Raw genomic sequence first — 22,183 nt, 5'->3', positions numbered from 1 at the left:
ATAGGACGAGGGAGCGAAAGAGAAGGTACCTTTAAGGGAGCGAAAATATCAGAGATCCTTACCAGTTCGGGTGTAAACGCGACCGAACTAGAGAAAAGGGATCGGCGAAATTACCCGCGCGCATCCTGCTCAGCCATCGCCTCGAACAATTTCACACGAGTCAAATTGTTGCACGTGCACGACGGAGATTAGACAAGAGAACTTTCCTAATACGAGTATAACGGATTTGAAAAAAATCCATTTCGTTTCATTTATATGCCAGCAAATTCCATTTTTACATCCTCCTTTCAGGTTGTATTATTTTATTCCGAAACATAGAAGCTCGTTGCATCTCTGTGACATTCGATATCAAGCACTGCCGTACATTTTGCAAGACTAGACTAGACAAAGATAATCGTTTCTTATTTCTGTCAAAAGATGAATTATCACTTCTAGTTGGAGTAATCGGAATTTTATAAAGATTCGTTGAAATATATAATATAAATACAACGTATGAAAAGTATGTAACAAAAAAGAAACAAAGAAAAAAAAAGAAAAAGAAAAAAGGAGAAAAAGTAAGAGCGAACGAACCGATACAATTACTCCGCTCGTGTTAGCATAGTTAAGCACCTAGCGCGTTGCTTGCTCGTTGTGCAAGGAGCTGCGCGATATTCTACCCCTGCATGCATTTGTATATCTTAGCTTTAATATATTCCTTTTCGTTGGAACCATTAATGTCGAATCTCGAATAACGTTCGTGCTAAATCACGCGTTCAGAAAACGTGTGTTTAAAAGTCGATTAACGTGCCCCGCATAAAGTACTTACTTACACGGGACCGGCTAATGCACACACAAGCACAGCTATGCTAACGTAGCAAATAAATAACTGCTTAACATATGTAGAAAGAAAGGGAGGAAGGTAACCAAGTTGATGGGCTTATGTTTTATCAGCCAACTACGAAGCCCTATGGGATTCCCTTTGCCTACGTTCTACGTGACCTTTCGTGTTACGATCTTACACGATATAATGCAACATCTCTCATCTAGCTTATAATCTAGCTAGTCTTTTACATGGCTAAATTAACGTTTTAAACGTTAGCTTGTTGAAAGTTTGGCTGTAGGTGTGATATAACTCAATTACGGACCATGGCATTGTGATTTTTCCGCGTTGAAAGGAATACAACGTATTTTAGAGCATAGCTAAGATTCGTTACTTCGGACAATTTTATGATTAGAAATATCGTCGCTAAAAACACTTATTATTCGTATCAAATTCGATACTTTACGTTCAAAAATTCGGAAAGATTAGGTTAAACGAATAAGGTCATACATCTGAATCATGAATAACGAACGAAGAAAACGTTTCGTAAAGTTTGGTGAACTAAAAGCTGTAGACACGGGACTTTATCGATCCGCATAAAAAAGAAAGATATTAAGAGAAGAATGCGCGTGACATAACGATGAGGACTGTTCATAGTTTATAGTATCGCGTGGGACGCAGAAAGTCGTCCTAACGTTTGTAAATGTCATCTTAATGGCATACATTTCTCGAGTTAGGTAGATCCACGCGCAATCACGTGCCGTCACACATTCGCGTCGCATTGGTGAAAACGCGTGCGCTTAGAGTTGGCAAGATTCTGCCGGGTATTCCAACTATTATGCTATACCGTGTACAATATGAAACAAACAACTATAGATGTATCGCTTAAACTCTAAAGAAAAAGTATTTCCATACGCAAATATTTTGATACTCTTTTTTTTTTTATCAATGTAACGAATTACATATGTGTGTATTTCCTTTGCAACGTATGACTACATTATATGTAGCAATTCTATTCTGTCGCATTAGAAATATAAAACGAAGAAACGAACGTACTTGGGATCAACAGCTCGTAGGAGTCACGTTCAGGTATTAAAAGTGCGGAATCATTGACCAGTTGGGATCGACGAGACGATTCAATTCGCTTCGAGAAAGACAAAAGGGTCGAGAGTAGAGCCGAGTCATCGCAATCACAATGAAGCACCGACACTCCGTTCTCGTCGTGACAACGACGAAGACAAGTAGCAGAGCGTCGCGTCGCAACGTCCGCGACAAGACGGATGAGATCAGTTAAACCAAACTGCCTTCGTGACAAATCCTCCGTTTCCTCTGTTTCCTCTGTCGGTTCGCGACTCCGTTTTACTAACGTTGACGCACTCGCGTGTATACCGCACACGCGTTCGTCCTAACGCGGTCCACCATCGTAATTTCTATGTAGGACGACTGTCTTTAGTACGATTCCTCGGAATTTCCGTCCACGGAACAGCCTGATTAGCAGCAAACCACTGTTAATTCGACGCTTCGTGTTCTTTCGAGCGAACGCAAACGTACGAAATAAATGTTCACCTCGGAGTTAGCGGAACGATCAATTTTGTGCAGTCGTGAGATAATTCAAATGGTCGAAACTATATTACGATATTATATAGAACGTTTAGTGTTGAGACGATAAAGAAAATGCTGCAGCGAAAAAAAAGGAGATTAGGATAGAAAAATGAAATTGTAAGTTGAAAGAATAATTGTAACAGGCAAGGAGGAAATGAGAAGTAGTTTGAAATTTCGACAACGAACGCAACCGAATCTCACTGAAAACAAGTGCGAACAAGCGAAAATTCAGTCGTTAGGATGTCGTAACTAGTCAAGCGTTTCCTCTTCTGACTGAAAATACACTCGCACAATGATCTGTACTGCTCGAGGGGGAAAAAATGGCTTTAATTATTTCAATTCCAGAGTAAATTGCATCGCCAGTAGAAAGCCACTGTTGAATTACGCCTTCCTTCCTGCTTGTCCGCGAAATTAATTCGCGCCCGTGCTAATAACGAAACCTCCGTGCAAATTGTCGTGAAAGCAAAAAGAGGACAAACGTATAGACGATAGAGTTGCACGGTAGCGATCTCCTTGGCAACTTTAATTTTCCGGCAAAGAATTCGCAATATATTTCTAAATGTAACACATCGTATATTGGAGCATCCCGTGAGTGGTAAGTATGTGATAGAGTATTTTTTATTCTCGGTGCAAGAGTCGAATTCGATGCAGGCTCGATGAACGTCTTTTGGATGTTTGATTCGAAATGAAACGAGGAAATTTTAATTTATCAATATAGACGTGCTTGTTGTATAGGAGACTAGAGACGAATTAATGCAAATTAATCTGTAAAATTTAGCACGAATCGTTTGAAAGTGACAGACGGAAGTGATATCTGTTATTGATTTTGAATCTCCAACCGTGGACGTTCTTATCGCATTAGGTTTTCCAGGTAACGTTCCGAGAAATATCCTTCGTCAATGGGATGAAGCTAATTGAAATCTAGAATCGAATCTCGTGTGCGTTACATCGGCGGCAACGGCCGATGTCAATGCCGCCGAAGCGTACGTTATCTCGAGTCCTCTCGAAGAAGAGCAAAGAGAAGAATATATTTTTCTCTTTCTCGTTCTTCCTACGAGACGCGTGTATTCTATTTCCTCTTGGAGGAGGAACTTGGACAAAGAGGGATGTACTCCCAATCAGCGTGGGCGAGGATTCCGCGCTACTCGCCACGACAAGTCTTGCGAGATTCGCGAACTCCACTCCAACCACCTACGTATAAATCAGAAGCGAAGCGGGCATGCTCTTAATGCTATTCTAGGAACTAAAGTTAAGATCGTTCTCAGTTTACTACCGGACAATAATTATTCGGATATCGTTGTACTAGAAAATATTGAAACTGATTTTAAAATATTACATAAATCTGTTACATGGTAGAAATATATTCATAACGTACGCGGGTAGCAACTATAACTAAAAAAATGACTGTGAATGAAAGCAATTATATATATTTGTACTACGACGATATCTCTATACGAACTAGCGACTAACTTGTTTTCAAATAACTTGGCCCTTGCGATATCGTTTGTCGATAGTTGCGCAACGACGGCAATGACAATTTTACGTGACTATCCAAAAGTAAAATTATTTTGATAAAATGGAATAAAAACAGTTCTTAGTTCGCATTACGTCTTCATTTGGAAATGATTAAAGCGCGAATTTTATATCAAGACCGGTATCGTCCGATCCTTTCACAAATTCAATTGAAATTTATGCACATATTTGCGGTACGTTGGTATACGTACATCTGGCAGAGTGTATAGCGTATAGTGTATACATTAATGGAGGTGGGTAGTGGGAGTCACGACCTCGCGAATTACGTAATCGGTTGCAACGTGCGCGCATATCGGAACAGCGCAACGGTACGATACGATTATACGATACGATTATACGATACCGGCTTGATTTACACAGATTTGCCCTCATCGTGTCAGTTTCACAGCGCAGCGCAGCGCAGCTCGGCACAGCGTAGCGCAGCAGTATGAACGACTCTTGGTTGCGAAAGAATCGTTCGGGTGCGAGATACCACGTACCACCCAACCCTGCTTATTAACACGTGGAAGATTCGCTTTGACTATTCGCCACTCAACGACGCTCGAGGAGGCGGTCGCTTTAGAATTTTCAATATCCAGCATCGTATGCGTGCCTTATTAAAATAAGGTAAAATTTGTTTGAATTTTCCAATAAATTCAACAGATAGGTATCGTATATAGGTCGCATATGGCCAGCGTCGCATATAGGTTTTCAAGTTTGACGTAATATATTAACAATTTTATTTCGTACGACCGTACGACCGAGGAAACATCGAGTTACGAAACGGTATAGCGCCTTTGAAACGTTAAACACGAGCCAATAGCGAACATTCTAGGACTATGTTGCTAAACAAGGATCAGAAATTTACGCCGACGCGACGCGAGATAATAACGAGAGAAGAGAGAGGAATCGAGTTTTCGAGCGTGGAAGACGCGACGATGTCGCTCGGTATCGCAATCGGTAAGCGTTCCCGGAACAGGCACGCGATGCGAAAAGAGAAAAGTTTCTCAGACTAGTTCTCGTAACCAGCTGAACGAAGAACACCTTGCATTCCTCGGTGAATGCGAGATTCGCCTTGCAATGAACGAACATTTGAACCTTTGCGTCATCGATACTATTCAACCCGGTTGATTCACCGTAGGCTGCATGAATGAACGAGCCTGACAAGAAAATCCGCCAAGGCTATTCACATACGGTGTGCTTCAACGACCTACAGAAATTTTATTCACCGTTCGCAAACCTAACGCGTATAGTAAGCGGACAGCTATCGAAATTGATATATTTTTTTATCTCGCAATTCATTAGTCATAAATTTGATCGATCTCGAGTACCTCTTAATTTACTCCGACGATGTAAGCAGTTTAACAAAGACCAATGAAACGTAAACTAGTTTATAGTTTAAAGCAACGTTGATTGATTTACGATAGTTTGGTTGGCACGAAGGATCGTTGAAAATATCGGCGATACGATACAAACGTAAGACGATGATAAATCATCGATCCGTTATCCGGTAATTCCGGCAAATTGTTCCACGTTTAATCAGCTCGATACCGCGTCTAGATGAGTCAAGACGAGCAATTCGCATTATCGTTTACAAACATTACCGCGTCGTACAGAAGAACACGCGTTCTTTTTCTTTTTTCTCCAGTGAAATTATTCAATGTTAAATTAATAGCTAGTATCCTAGTCGTATAACGGTCGTAAATCAAACGAAACACAGCGAGTCGAAAATCTCTTTATTTCATTAAGCGCGAATCTATCATCGTGACAATTTCTTTTAAATTATATATGTGTGTGTGTGTGTGTGTGTGTGTGTGTGTGTGTGTGTGTGTGTGTGTGTGTGTGTGTGTGTGTGTGTGTGTGTGTGTGTGTGTGTGTGTGTGTGTGTGTGTGTGTGTGTGTGTGTGTGTGTGTGTGTGTGTGTGTGTGTGTGTGTGTGTGTGTGTGTGTGTGTGTGTGTGTGTGTGTGTGTGTGTGTGTGTGTGTGTGTGTGTGTGTGTGTGTGTGTGTGTGTGTGTGTGTGTGTGTGTGTGTGTGTGTGTGTGTGTGTGTGTGTGTGTGTGTGTGTGTGTGTGTGTGTGTGTGTGTGTGTGTGTGTGTGTGTGTGTGTGTGTGTGTGTGTGTGTGTGTGTGTGTGTGTGTGTGTGTGTGTGTGTGTGTGTGTGTGTGTGTGTGTGTGTGTGTGTGTGTGTGTGTGTGTGTGTGTGTGTGTGTCGCGCAGTTTCCTCATCTTGTTACGGTAACTGAAAATAACGCGACACTTTCGCGTTGTAAGAAAACATCGTCGACGGATGAAAAATTGAAACATCCACGGTGCAACGATTACTATATTTTAAGAGCGAAGACACGTTTAACCTGTGTACGCACAGGTGCTTCGTTACTTCTCCTCCGATAAATTAACGACGATCGGTCGACTAACCCTGCTAGGCGATATAACGCAAAATATGGAACGTGATAGATGATAACCCATTAAGGCTCACTGCCGACCCTGGGTATCGCATCTAAGAAATCAGAGCACTAAGACGCGGCTACGAGCGCACCATCGTGTGTAACCGTGAATCGTTGCCTCGCTCGTGCTTCGGCATTGAGAGAAAGCCAAGCCACTTTCCGCCTAATCCGGTACTAACTTCCTGATGATGCGCGTTTCACGGTGACGATCTCGCGCTGATCAAAATATTACTATGTACGACCAATTACCGCGACCATGAATCGTTCATAATCGTTACTACCAACGGAAACTGAGTAAAAAGTCAATACTCGTGTTACCTCTTCTCTTCACTCTGCCGCGTTTCCATCGGACACGGCTGATCGAACTCGTTCGTTATCCTCGCCCTTAGAACTAAATTCGAACTAGAAATAGATCGCTGTATGAACGAGAAAACATTTTTTAGACGCAGACTTTGTAGATCGCGCGACCGGTTCAGCTACACGACGATATCCTGTTACAGCGTGATTCGGAAGACGCGTGATCGTAGACCAATAATAGTAATTTAACGGAACGATAATCGCTTCATGCGAAAGTGTCCCCATTGCGACGCAAACGAGCACCGTGTGTCTTGCCGTTGCGTTTGCGATTGCTTCGCGTACAAACCCTTTGCGTACAAACGCGGAATACCGAAGATTACGTGCTTCACTCGTGAATTTTACTCACTCGTTTATTCTCCGAGAGCTATTTGCTTTATTCGCTGAGGACGTGCCTAAGCTTCAACGTATCGCGCTCACCATATAAGTACTATAGTCCCACATCGGATACCTCCTCGTGAGAAAAGGCTACCGACCCGAACGACATTTCAACGAAGAAAGTATTGTAAATTGTATCGTATAAAAGTATCGAAAGTATGGACGTTGGAAGAAAAGAATCCAGACGAACTGGACCACTTCGAATCGGCTACCCAAGTACGTAGTAGAAAATGTCGCGTAAAATATGGATGTTAAAACGCAGCGCGACGATTCAAACGCCTACCACGTGGCTCTTGCCGTGCCACCGATAGGAAAACAAATCGTCTTTCACAGTTATCTGACGCGTCAATCGGTGGAGGCGCGCGGCGTTGCGGTAGACACGTAAATTTCGTTCGATGGCGTGTGGGAGGCGATCCTTTCGACCAGCTCTCTCGACCGTCTTGACAGCGCGATCGAGAAGCGTGGAAAGATCGTCGAGCACGTTCGTGCCCAGTGAGATGCGATACAACGAAAAGCGAACGCGATCTCGGAGTGAATTTTTTTCGAGCATCGAAGCTCTTCCATCGGACGTACCATTTAGCCCTGTAAGTCTTTCGGGCTTCCCGTAATAACGCGTCTAATCCCTTTCCTCGAGCGTCACGTCGACGAGCCTCTCGCCTCTTTATCGCTTCCGTGCGATTATTTCGGAATCACGTTGACTCGACTTCGAAATCGTTCGACGTCGTCCGACCGACGCGATTCGAACCGGCTATCTTGCATTAGCGGCTCCATTAATCACAATTACGCGAATTCAGGTCCTGTCACGGCGCGCGTGCATCGTCGTGCGCGTATATACGTGTGCATCTACGTGTGTACGTTTTTTCGAGCAGCCGTGTGTGTATTTATGTGTACACACACACACACACACACACACACACGCGCGCGTACGATATACGTCGTAGCTACTCCATTATACTACTCCATGTATGCGGAGAAGAATCGCGGAGAAGGACGCTTCTCTACAGAAACGCACGAGTCACTGTGCTAGAAATACCGCCCACTGAGCCGATGCCCGGCAACAAACCCTCCCTTGTCGTCGTACTCGCGGCGCACCGGCTGTATAATCTCGGCTGGATAAACCCGACCACCGTGGAATTTCGACGAGACAGGAAGACGCCAAACTCGTCCGCGTCGACCTTTCACGCAATTCTATCCGACTATAACTCAGAACCTATAAATTAGATCGAAGAATGTATAAAAATATTATCGAGAGAGAGAGAGAGAGGAAAGCAAGAACAGTAGCAACGTATACACTTAGCATTTTTTCATTCACGCAACATAATAAATTAAACGCGAAATCCGAATGACCTGATGTTACTCGAGTAGCGAAACGACGTGTCGCGTACAATGCGTAAATAAGAAAGGGAAGAGACAGACGTGTGTATCGCGGTATCGCGTAACGATGCACGATAACGCATCCAGAGTACGAATCTCCGACTGAATGAAAGTTCTGAACGAGCAGCTCAACAGTGATCGGTGAACGATAAATGTCGTAGCACGTAGGCCGCATATAAATATCGGTGTAAATGTGCCGGTTGCAAGATGCTATCTTTAAGCATATAATAAGGATTGCACGTGCACTGCACCACCGTGCTTTTTACTTGTTCGGCTATTACTCGTCCGACCAGACACCATCGTTCTTAATGTCGTTTGAACGAAATAGTAACGACAGTTGCCGTCCGAAGGTAATCGAGTATCGGAATTTCCAACTTACAGAAGAAAAATCACCATGCACGATGGATGGCGTTGTTAGTTCCAAATAAGACGAACGTTGCATGCCAATTTTGAAATCGTAATGAAAAATCGGATTAAACGACGGCGAATAAATTAGACAGGAGAAACTGGTTTGTGAAATTCGTGGATTCCTTTAATTCTCTCGCCTTAAGTTTAACGCTCTTACCATCGACGCGACGATTCGACAACTGCTTAGAAAATAACATCGACCCTTCGGTCGAATACCGCGCGAACGTGCACGACACATTTTACGAAACGTTCGGGATAAGTTAACAGGCTTCGACGATCACCGGATAATTGCCTGCGCGTTATTCGTCACGAAACACGTTCACAAATTAGAATATTGCGTTTGCGAAAGAAAGCGAGTGACAACAGGGCATCTGTATCGATCGCTGTAACATTTTGATGTCTATTCGTATAAGTATCCATTTCCTGTAAATGTAGAAATGTTATGTCCTTTGAAGCGTTCAAACGTTGCTCGTCGTTGGTCGTATAAAAGAAACATGTTACGAAACAGGTAACGCTGTAGCGTCCAAATATTGCAATAGTCACTGTACGCCAAGAAAACCTTGACGATTCGGTGCACGATTCGTCTTGAAAAGTTTCAAAACAATACGCGCGTAATTTGCTTTCGGTAAAGTGCTGGCTACTTTTTTTCTCTTTTCCTTTTTTTTCTGCGATATTTTCGACTTGCAAAGAGCCGGATCGAGCACGGATCGTATAAGGAGAAGCGGCAAGAGCGGGTGTCGAGACGACGCGCGTAGCAAGTGTTACGGCTCAACAGGAGCGTGCGAGTTCGCGAACGCATCTCTGCCATCTTCGAGACACGGTTACGAGTTACGAGTGCACGTGGTACGTGTGCTAGCTTTCTTCTCGAGTGGCCAAACACTGCAACCGTGTACAATTCGCGGCAGAATTCCATCCTGTACTCGCGTATGCGGCAATGTACACGCACATAAATTTATCTTTTCCATCGTTACGCGTACCGCGTACCGAGGTAATCCATCGGACTGTTTACCTTGCCGAGAGTAGTCGTAAAATTCATCGATAATTACATTCTTTTTATTTCTGCCTGCTTAACGCTACCCTTCCTTGTTCCTCTTGCATGGGACCTCGTTGTCAGATGGCCTTGACTGATCCATGATATCACATGGAAGATATATCTTTCCAACGTAAATATAGTCAGACTCGAGGAAACCAGGGCAAATCTTTTCCTGAATTTATTAACGATCCTGCGAAATCACCGATGCTACGCTATGTTTTTATAGTATGCAAAGAGGATAACACGACTGGAAGAAAAATAATTATTTCGAGTAGCTGTAGAATAATCGACGCAGCAAGCTCGTACGTCCTTCGATGTCTTATTTTCGTATTTCGGTTCCCTTTTTTCACAAACGACACATCAAGTACCGAGCAAGAACAGATTCGTGTCCATAAAATTGATTACTCGCAGAAACACGTCGGAGCAAACTTTCTGCTATGGTTTACAAGTGGCGTCCACTTATTGCCTCGTTAAATAACTTTATTGCCGCGATACTTGACGATATTTATAACGATTTGTAACTGAGCTACAATTGCAGCAAACGCTATTCCCTTAAAATACTCTTAATTAAAATAATCGTGTGCCTCGCTTTTTAGACAATATCGAACGATATTTATAAATAAATTTTACATACATAATGACACCACGCTTTTGGAAAGCAACAGAACTCTGCTTATATCCTCCACTTATGCTTGTATCTTACTTTTAAAGGTTAACGATAGTTGCGTTACGTTATTCTGAAATTCCAAGTTTGGAGTATAACGTTCATTTTGTCATCAAACGGTCTTGTTTGTCGTTCCAGAAAGGGTATAATAAATGGGTGAGGTTTGCCGGTCGTAGCGTCATGCGCGAATGTAAGATTGGCATAACCTGGATACGTGTTTTCTCCAATCCGTCGAGAAATCACAAAGTCCGCGCGCGTTCGTAACGTTGCCCTTTACGAACGTCACTTAGTTTCCAAAGTACCATTCATCGGAAACAATTTTGTCTATCGCGTGTAACGCGGGTTACGCGTTATGTGACAATAACACGTACGTGACTAAATGTCGTTTACATTCGTTTAACGAACGATCAAACGACACGGAACAGAGAATAACGATTCTGCTTACGGTAGTTGTAGGATATTAAGTAAATGTTAGTTATCGCGATGTTGCGGGATATTCGTCGCTTAAGAATTTTGAAATGTAATCCAACAAGTATACGATTCACGCGATTAAAATGTTTAACTGGATCAAGCTTATAGATATTATCGGTAAATATCTTAGGAGCCTTCGAAAAGGCAGTCTTCGGGATGACGAATACGCGTTGCTGGCAGCTTCGTTGCCACTCGCGTAGACGTATCCTCGATATTCGATACCTGGCCACGGAGAACCTTTTGCCACTTTTCATGCGCCATTGTCGACCGCTTGTCCCACCTCATCGCCCTCTACAAACATCGCTGTTGAACGCACGCAGAAATTCGAGAAAGAGGAGAAAAAATCGAATGCGTGGTAGACAAGACTGGGAAGAACGTTTGGTGTAATTACAGTAGCAGTTTAGATCAAATTTACGCGATATACGCTACGAAATTGTAGGTTACGGAAGTTTAAAAACGATATTCAACGAGGAATCATTCGGATCGTTATTGGATGGAAAGAAATGTAACTGTTACGTTCGGCTAACTGACCAAATAATTCGATTATAGTGGCGTGTATACACGTAACCTTAACATACGGGTACCTTAACATTGTACCGATATAATGAGAAACGATCGAGTGAAACAGTGGTCGTAAATTGGAGATATACGATTTTCATTGTTGAGAATTCAGGCGTTAAAAAAGCCGGGAAGTTGACCCTCGCTGGAAGAGAATGTCGTGGTACCTCGAAAACTACCTTCACGGATCAGGTATGCGGGACCAGAGTCACGAGGCCGTATATCTGGCTTTTATTTTGACTCGCTTCGTTGTAGCCTTAGGGCCCTCTGGGTCCCGTTTCGGCAGCCCGAACACCCAAACGATCCAACGACACGCGTTGCAAGACCGTGTGGCAAGACGAAGAAGCGCCGGTCGCCATTGTTTTTTGGGAATAGAGTGGATCCAACCAGAGAAAAAGGAAAAAAGACGGCAACCCTGGAACCCATTGTATTGTAATGGGCATTACAGATATTCGCCTAAGTGGCTCGTACCCTGTTTCTATTGCGCAATTTACGACCGTTCGTTAGTCGTTCGTGTTGTTTTTAGCGGTTCCTGATACAGAGATCTACGATCCTGTTCCGTAATGCGATTCTTTCGGAAGAAGGAATCTGTGTTGATTCGATTATCGTTTCAATGTCAAATCCTATGCAAGTTTTCCCAAAGTATCGAGCTCTTTCGCGTTCGTTGAAACAAGAAGATCGTGAATTTTCAATTCAATTCAAAATTTCAATACCGCGACAACGTTGACGCGCGAAAACGCATGAAAATAATGCGAAACGATGTATTTCAACTTTTTATAAGAAAATTTTCAAATAGTACGAGTTGTGTGAGAAAAACTGTACGCGCGCGAGTCGTATGTACCTATTACTCGTACATATAAGCCCATCCATCCTAACATGAAAGAGGGAAAACCAGCGAGGCTTTGTTGTTTCTTTCAATCGACTATTAGAGAAAAATTTCAGTGAATCTTCCAAAAAGGAAGGAAGCTTCTTGGAGGATGATCGAGAGAAAAACGCAGCTGCTCTCTTCGATACTATCGATTCCTTCGTATGTGACGATACCGTATGTAAGTATGTAGCCGTAAGTTTGTATAGAGCCCTGCGAGGGGCCTACGTAGCGGGCGGCATCCCGGCGGGGTGAATGGAACATCTGCCGATGGTCGGAGTCCTTTTCCAAACACCACCACTTTGCCGCTACAATACGGGAAGCGGGGAGGAGAGTTAAACCGGGGTACTAACTGTGTCAATAACATTGACCTCTTCCGATCGCATTTCAAGATATCGGAATTAATTTTTAACCTCGTTTTACACGAAACATATATAGCTAGTTTTTAACGCAAAGTACTACAAATATTTAATCGCGTCACATAGTTACGGTAACTTTCAAACTCACGGCACTATTACGATCGTAATATTGTAGAGCAATTTCTTGAATTCGATAAATCGTACTTTCTAAATTATTTGCAACGTTAACAAATAACGATAAACTTTTATATCGTCGGATTATAAGGGATTGCGCGTGGCAACGGATTACGCTTTACTCTTGTTACGACGCGGGCGCGGCGGCAGAAAGTATGGTACGTGCCGGCATTCAAATCACCAAGAAAAGAGGTCGCTCCGATACATCCAGAAGGTAAAGTAATCGGCGCGCGTTAAAAAATTATTGCTCTCTGCTATGTCGTTTTTGTTCAACCGCACTCCGGCGAATGTTTTACAATCGCTAATTGCGCAAAACCAAGATTCCTTCGACTAATGTCTTTCAGAATTACATTGCAGAGCACAACTGTCGGTAAATAATTTTTGTTCGCGTTAAGATGGGCAAAAGAAACTAGCTCGACTTAAAACACGCAAAACGGAATATCGCTTACCGGCTACGATTTCATTTCTATGATACCGTGCTTCCGCCTACCAGAGTCGTGACATTGCGTTCATTCAAATTGAAAATTATCACCTATGCAATCTTTTGACGTGTTATTGAATTAACGACATCGAAGAAAGTACGCGAATGACGTCGAATTGGCCAGAAAAGGAATATTTAACGGTTTCTCAAAGCAACGTTGTCGCAAATCCAATGTTGTTGCAAGAGGATGGTTCGTGGCTTTCAGACTATCCGTACTTTGATGTACCTTATCGGAAACTCAATTCGCAAAACGCATGACAATTAGATAATTCAAGCGTAAATGTTGCAAAAATAGGTGTTGTTCAAGGTTCTAGAATAAGTAGGTAATTTCGTAGGCTTTGCGAGATAGATTAATATCTGAAACATTGTCTATGTTTATGTTTTTTCAGAGATTAAATATGTTTTTCTACGATTAAAAGAGTTCCGAAACAGTCGATCGGCCAGACACGAGGCAAACATCAGTTGTTTCGAATGTTGCGTACAGCGTATTTATGAGTAATTTACATAAACTTAAAGATAACGTAATCTTTATCTAACAACGATCGTTCGTTGATAATGTACATTAGGTACGTAATTAAAAAACGATGCGCTTATTAATCTTAATCGTTATTTATACGAATGTTCGCTATATCTTTGAAAAATTATTATACAATCAACGTATCCTATATTCCTAGTGCACGCTTGCAATCATTCTGCTTCGATCACGTTCTTTTATTTCGAGCAATTGATATAAAGTAAGTACAGGTGTCTAATAATAAACGCTCGATACTTACAGATTGCAGTACACAAGAAAAAAACGCAATTCGCAATTCGGAGTCGATGGAGCGTTAAAAGTATGTACAATATCTTGGAAAATTTGTAGAGTGAAAGTACAGTTACGCGATGCTGAGACACACGAGTTTGTTTCTTTTCCATGTTAAATGCATTCTACGTAACAATATCGTATTTCTAAAGAATGTAACAACCGAAAACGAAAAAAAAAGAAGAAAGAAAAGAGAAAAGGAAAACACACTCGACGAAATAGCGAAAGTATGGTAAAAGGTGTTATTAACAATAATATTTTATCGAATCGCGCGATAAATCATGAAACCTACGAGCGAAGGGTTTTTACTCATCGAGTTAACCCCTCGTGACCCGGAAAAGAATCCGCTTCGCGATCAACAGAAAAAGGAAGTTTACGGTTTTTGAAACGACTGATAGAACTCGATACGCTGTACTGGACGCCGTTCATCGAGCATCGTCGAGCTGCTTGGAATTCCGGTCACGTAGCAAAGTGACATGAACCGTAGAGAGGATGACACGGCTCCGGCCATTTCGTTCGTAACGATCTACCGACGTGCTATTATGCAAGCGTAACCTCAACTTGGACTATGTCGAGAGATTACGCGCGCAACAATAGCATGCGCTTCGTTTCCAAAGCAACGCGACCGAGAACGTGTTCTCTTCCCCTGGAATTAAAGATCGTACGTTTTAGCGATAAAGCTAGGCACGCGAGATTGCACATAAATTTTGTTGACCGGAGGATCGTCGGAGCAAAGATATCGAAGTCAAGGATATATGGAAAAATATCTGACGTAAGAAGTAGTTCTCTAATGCTGAACAAACGCAATTCCAAGTGTCTGCTCTTTTGCGCTCTAACCTCGTCGTAGCGTAGCAAGACTATACACGTTAGGTAATGTATCTCAAGCAGGATATGCCCTGCAGTACAATGGGTGGACCCTTGGCTTGAAATTGGTTTGCTCTGTTGGTGAGAGGAACTTTGTAAAAAGGGAAGGTAGGTTATCCGGTTTCATCTTCGCGAATCTTATCTCCTTAAGCTCGTGCTACTGTCCTCCACGTGCAGATGCTTCTCGTTGCTCGCCGCAATTCTCGTCCTCCCACACTCGAATCGAGTTCGTGAATTTTTCCAGTTTCTCGTTCAGAAACTAATCCCTTCTATTTACTCAACGATCCTTATAAACTATAGATACCGTCGAATAATGTACGAGGATAATAATGCGCTTTTTTTAACAAAGTTCTTTTTCTTCTTCTCAAAGGCAAATTGCTGTTAGAAGTTAATCGGACGGATAACACAGGACGAATCTCGCCTAATCCTTAATAAGAAATTTCTTAGGAAGCCCGAATGCATCAAATGCACGCGTAAATACAAAAGGCGATGTATGCACACATTCGTAACACGTACGTACGTAATATGTCAGGTTACCGGATGACGACAGGAAAGAATATTATCTTTCGACTATACGGAAGAGAGCAAATGGTCAAATGGATGCAGACGAAGACCTCGCGTGTGATTGAAATACGTGCGTTGAGGCTAGAAAGGAACCGCAGCACGAAGGCTAGAGTGCATCGCTGACACCGGAAACTAGGGGAGCCTGCCTGCGTAACAGCCCTCATACCGCCCTACCTATTAAATACCAACGCTTACCAGTGTTTCTCAACCAATGTCTCTTATTTATATCGAATAATTATACATATAGCTTTTATAATAACGTGGTTTTGTATTCTCGTGAAAATCGAAGGAGGTTAAGATAGGTAGGCGCAGTAACGATATCAGATTAAGTTCGAAGTTTCAAACAAAACAATCGCGTCAACTGAAACTAAAGAAGGTTATATAAATAACGCTCCGTGAGGCTAATTTCCGATGACGATTCGCGAGATAGAGCGCGAAATTTGATTTATTCGTCAAGTGTATCTTTTATAAATCTACTTAACGCGTACTTATGCAAGACGAAATAATCGATTGAAATAAAAATTTATTAAAGCAGTAACTCGTACCTTCGCCCCTTCCATGAATTTTGCTCGATTATCGATAAAAGATTTTACCGAAATGGAAAGTGAAATAGCTTTTTAACTAGTTTAGATGCTGTTCGTCAGGTGAACGATTAAATATTTGAATTTTATTTTCTTATAATTTACACGACATCGGGCGAATCTGCGGCGTACTACGAGACTCGCGTTACAAGGGATACGAAGCTGGGCAGCAATGCGCTGTAACGTTGTAACGTTACGGAAGAACATAGGTACGGTAATTTTCTGGAAGCAACCAGGTCTTCGTTAAATTGAAAATATTGCTTTACGATTATTATTTTACGGTATAGATTTCAGGTTCGCTGACTGAGGTATTTCAAAGTCGGGAGCAAACGCTCGGTATAGAATTATATCATCGATCGTAAAATAGGGATCGCTTTAACGATTGTCAATCAACGTTGCCATCTTCGTTTTCCATTTACGAGACTTACGACAAACTTCCATAAACCGTACAAACCGCCATTAATCAAGTATGCGGTAAAATCAATCGCGGTGAATCAAAGTAGAGATGAAATTTTAAATAAGCTACATCATGCGCGGTAGTAATATTCTTCGACTCGCTAATAAATTCCATCGCTGAAAGAGATCGATGAACTCTTACAATTAGCGTAACGCAATTTACGGTCACAATAGTCACAGTTGCCTGCTTCTTAACTTAACCATAGGCAAAAAACTCTGCAGAATATAGCAAATCATCGTCATTTGCGTCGTTAGCCGTGAATAAGAGGCAGAAGATGGAGGAAGAAGAGAATATCTCGAGCTAGAAAAGGGTGCTTCTAAGTTGGTATAAGGTATATTTCGCAGCCATTACGCATACTTAGTATCCTCGTGGTGTCCTTGCTTCGCAATAATAGAGTCGATGTTGGGTTTCAGACGGCATACGTTACGAATAAATACGCGTAACCTACCGACATCCTATATAGAAGAAACGTATTTGTATTCGTACCTATAGGCCGTAGCTATGGGGTATATGGTCCAACAATTCATAGGAGAATGTCAGGCGCTAGGTAAACTTTAGGCCGCACGAAGACCCATAGATTCCTGCTGACGCGCTGTTATAGAGAAGCTGCAGTTTCTAACATTAATTTGTTTCTAGTAAGAAGATTAAGAAAGACGAATAGGTAGGTTCGATCGACTAAAAACAAAACGGCAGATAAGTACTTGTTCGGGCAACGAACAGGAAAACGAATCTCGAAGCCAAGTGACGCGAAGGAGCATCGGCAATAAAGGACTCGAACGATCGTTATTATCACGGGAAAGCGCTCGAAGATCGAGGAGCAAAGAAGATACCGGTACTTGGAGAAGAGAGAGAAGAAAGACGAAGCGCGAGAGAAAGGTATTGGTACGAGGAACACGTCGATCCAACATAGAGGTGGTCAAGAATCGATATCTGCGTATGTGTGTACTTGGATCAACATGATGCGCGCCATTGGGATCTTTCTTCCCATCTTTGTCCGTTCTGTTGCTGTTCTCCGTCCATCTGTTGTCTCGTTGACCCCAAATACCAACGCACGATTAAGTGCTCGACGATTCTTTCGTCTGCTCGTGACCGGCAGACACCGAGAGCCGTACGATCTAAATGTCCATATGTATACGAATAAAGACAGCGAGCAATTGTACTGACACGAGAGAAAGAGCAAGGACTGAGCAGCGTTACAAGCTATCCAGCGAATTTCTCTTCGGCGAATACTTGGACTCGGATTGTGAATAAACAAGTTGAAAATTCTTTTTTTTTCACTTCTTCTGTCGATTCTGCGCAATCTATCGAGTAAAGACATTAAGCATCAATTTTGATATACGGCACGCGACACTTTTTAAATAGTATTACACGTTATTCATATATTAACTTGTTATTTTAATTAGACTTAGTTGGTAGATCTAAGAAGTGACATCTACATCAATCTGTATTCTTCATTAGGAATATCATAATAGCGTCTGCAAATACGTACTATTTCTTTCCCAACAGGCAATATTCTAGTTTCTTTGTTGACCAGCGTCATCTTTCGGTAATCGTTAAATTTGACTCATATACCATTGCCCATATAGGGTAACGATATATCCAGATTGGTCTCAAAATCATTTCGTATAATAATAATAACGTGATTTTTGCCGATAGGCCTCCATAAATTTCTATATTTTTCGTCCAGCTATTGTCTTTTTTTCTTGATGTGCTTTTTAAACTGACTATCGTAATATATACTCGCTTGGCGGCATTGGCTTCTCCATTCTCCATGTTTTCAACTAGATCGCGATTTCGTCGAGGTTTTATCGTAATTTCTCCGACACTTTGTCTGGATTAACGTCGAAGGCTAATATCGCTGTGTCGTCAGCCTAGATATGTTAGAAATATCGTATCGTCCTTTGTCGGTAGATCGCGGTGGTAAAGAGAGTGGCTTAAGTGGTGGTAAGGCACTGGGCTCGGCACGCTTCCTTGTGGATCACCAGAGCGTATTAGATTATTGGATTATTAGATTTCGAAAGGAGGTAAGAAGGATGGGGAAGATGCTCTTTGCTTGCTCTTGACTAGCAAACCCGTGTGTCGTACTTTACGAAAAGCTCGCGAGGTGTCGAGAAAACCAACGGAACAGTACTTTTTATCATATACGTTTTCTACAATTTTTTCGGATATTTCGCGAATTTGTACCTAGATTGAGGATTTATTAACGCGAAGATGGAATTATCTTCGTTAAGACGTTATAACGGTCTGCCCAGAAATTTATTCCGTTGCAAGTTTTAAAAATGATTTGTACCGTGAGGAAGTATCTGATAAAATATAACGTTTCAGAGGTGTCGTCTCCTGCGAGTGAACTCCTCAAAAGTTTGTACGGGGTGTCGCGTTCCACATTCGTTTAAATCCAGTACAAAGCCACGTAGAAACGACGACACGAGGCGTATCTTCTTCTCCGATTGCTTTATCGAGTCTCTTGCTTATATTATTTCTTGCTGAAGAACCAATGATACCGAATATCAACGCCTCGTAAATATACTCGTGTTCTTACGAGCTTCGATTCTAAGAATAACAGTTATTCGAATCGATAACTCTACGTAAAGAAGATACGGAATACGGGGTGTCCTGTAACTGTCGAGTAGTAATGGTCAATGTGGGAGGGTGATCCTATGTGAAAAAATAAGTAAAAGATACAGATAAAATTTTGTTCAAATGACGTTTTGTCATCGAACATTTTAAACGACAACGACGACGACCATGACAATACATTAAGCATTATTCGACGCATCTACGAGTTTAATGCAATCTCAGCAGTTCATTCTCGTACGCCTATCTCTCTACCTTCTTATATCGAATATCAAAGTATGCGCGTTATCCGAAGGAACGAGTCATGGTGAAAACGTCGTTCGCTACCTTCGTACCTCGCACCTGCCGTTGCCAGGACGCTGAGGTATTCTCTGCCGATGGTATTCAGCTTCGTTTTTGTAGAGCATCGTCTGGTGCACCCATCGGGAATGCGCCAGTCAGCGCAATAATTCGTCGATGGCCATATACGTGGCAAACAGAACGGTTGGAAATAACGAGAAGGGCACAAATTATCAAAATAACGAGAACAAGAAATGGAGAAAAATACTTCACCTTGTCACCGAACGGCACGATTCACAGCATCTAAATTGTATACCGATTTCTCTTTACTGTTTCACCGAACACATCGTAAACGATCGTCGCTTATTACCGCTCGTTGCAACTTATAAATCGATGAACGAGAAGAAACGAACGATCAAATAAAATAAACGACACGAACAATTATTCGCGATGCGTGTCCTCCCTCTTATCGTATTATTTCACTTGCCGTCCAATGTTGGTGAAAGGTTACGCAATCTGTGTAAATAAACCATTTCTATCGTTTCTTCCCGGTAGTAAAGTGCGAAAACATTTCTTTACTTCTTATATGGAATCGACGTATAACTTCGAATCGAGCAGAAAATCACAAATCACATATTCCTTTCCTTTATGTTTATTGCCGTGATAGTAGGCTTATTGTTTATATAGGTTTATTTTACCGAGTTTACTTGTACACCTAAAATGATATATCAAAGCGAATAAAGCAATGATTTGCTGCGTGTAATTTGTTTGTCTTATTCTCGAAGAAGTTTCTCGAAAGGGAAGTTGCGTTTTTTCAGCCACGATAATTTTTTACCGTGCGGCATTTGAAACACCACGATCCATATTGGCGCGAAGAAAACGGCTTTCGTATTACGCTAAAACGGGATGCAAGGGATCGATGATAAAACACGCGTTGTGAGAAATAAATGCGGCATTGGAATGGATGCGATACAAGCGCGTAGGTATGCACTGAAATTGAAATACTGACGTACAAAGATCCCGCATTCTGCATCTAACGATAAAAAGTGCACTGTTTAAAGTTCTCTTGGGAATTCGAAGAATCTGTACAGGAGGAATCCAGAGACTTGCTTTTTAAGAATTGCGATGGATAACCATATCCCTTCGTTTCTTCTTCTCCGATGAATGAAAGGATCTCGTTTTCAATGTAACATATGTCGTAAAATATAACGCTCTTAATTTTAATGTTGTTTAATGCTATATCTAGTACCTTTATTTTCGTAATAACTTTAGTGCAACATGTAGTGGCCGATATAGGTAAAAATAAAGTTTAGCGATAGGAAATGTGACAAGCACGATGACGACGATGGTGATAATCGTTGTGATTGACGAAAAGCAAAATTTTTAGAAAAATATTTAAATTTCGATGTAAAGTTACGTTTGCAAACTTCTTACTAGGAACATGCGTACCGTTCACCGCGAAAACAAAACACCAGCCTTTCCCTATGCGTTCCGTCACGCTCGGAGACCTATCAGAAACGCACCTGGCAATCGATAATGGTACAAAATACAAAGGTCCCGGTAAGCTCGAAACGGAAAAACAGGGTTCCTAAAGGGGGGTAAAACTCGAACTCGAACGTATAACGATTGCTTCAAATGCAAACTTTGTTCAACGATCCCGTTGATTCTACCAACGATCCCGTTTCAAGTACCTACTAGAGAAACGCTTAGTCGTTCGTGTTTATTTTAATTAAATGAATATTCCGTATGAAATTACTCTATTATCGAGATATGAACGAAATAAATATGATTTCATCGTTAAACGTATTATCGTTATGATTCGATTGGTTGTCGCAATAATTCTTGCCATGTTTTAACGTCTATAGGCACAACATTTTGCAAAATAGTTATATTGGCACAGTGAATTAAACTTTCTTATCTAACGGATGAAAGACGAAAACATCTTGTTCAGCGAATGGATAACAAGTAAATTGAAGTCGTAAAGTAACTTATTCGGGTGACGGTAAAAGAATACATTATACATTATTATCGATATCGTTGAAAGAAAATCTTAATCGTTTCGTATTAAGTAGCAGCAAATGCAACATATTCGAATTGTGTTATCTCCAACAATTGAACTGTAATAACTGAATTGCATTATCAAAGAAACTAAACAAACAAGTTTTACATATTTTTAGGTACAACATGGCGGACCGAACTATTCTACAAGGAAAGATTCATCAAGGATCGTGCCATTTTAAGAAGTCAACCAATCCGATTTCGAGTGAAAACGAGCATATACACTATGCTAATTGACGAGCCACGATCTTTCAGGCAATCGGAATGAACCGCTCTAATCGACAAGTACACGAATTTGGTAAAAGTGGGCATGGACTTTTTAAAGGTCAGCCTACAAGAATTGGAGAAACTTGGACCAATCTACGAAATGTGAATATCACGAAAATCGGTTCGCACGGCAACGTTAATTTCCCTATTCGTTACTTGCAATTTTACATTTGCCAAAATCCGGTGCAAATTTGCCGAAGAATCCGAAGAGAATTTGCTACATATATACGCAGAAGTAAAAATACGCTTGTAAAAAT

General features: G+C 41.6%; 1 protein-coding gene across 2 annotated transcripts in view; it reads right to left on the bottom strand.

Moving 5' to 3' along the window:
* Positions 1-22,183, bottom strand: part of LOC100747773 (neurogenic locus Notch protein) — a 190,592-nt gene that overhangs the window by 159,582 nt on the left and 8,827 nt on the right. The window lies entirely within an intron of this gene.

This window comes from Bombus impatiens, unplaced genomic scaffold (genome assembly GCF_000188095.3).
Source record: "Bombus impatiens unplaced genomic scaffold, BIMP_2.2 scf_0478, whole genome shotgun sequence".
In the NCBI taxonomy this organism is placed as follows: domain Eukaryota; kingdom Metazoa; phylum Arthropoda; class Insecta; order Hymenoptera; family Apidae; genus Bombus; species Bombus impatiens.
This window is presented reverse-complemented; position numbering and strand designations above follow the sequence as displayed.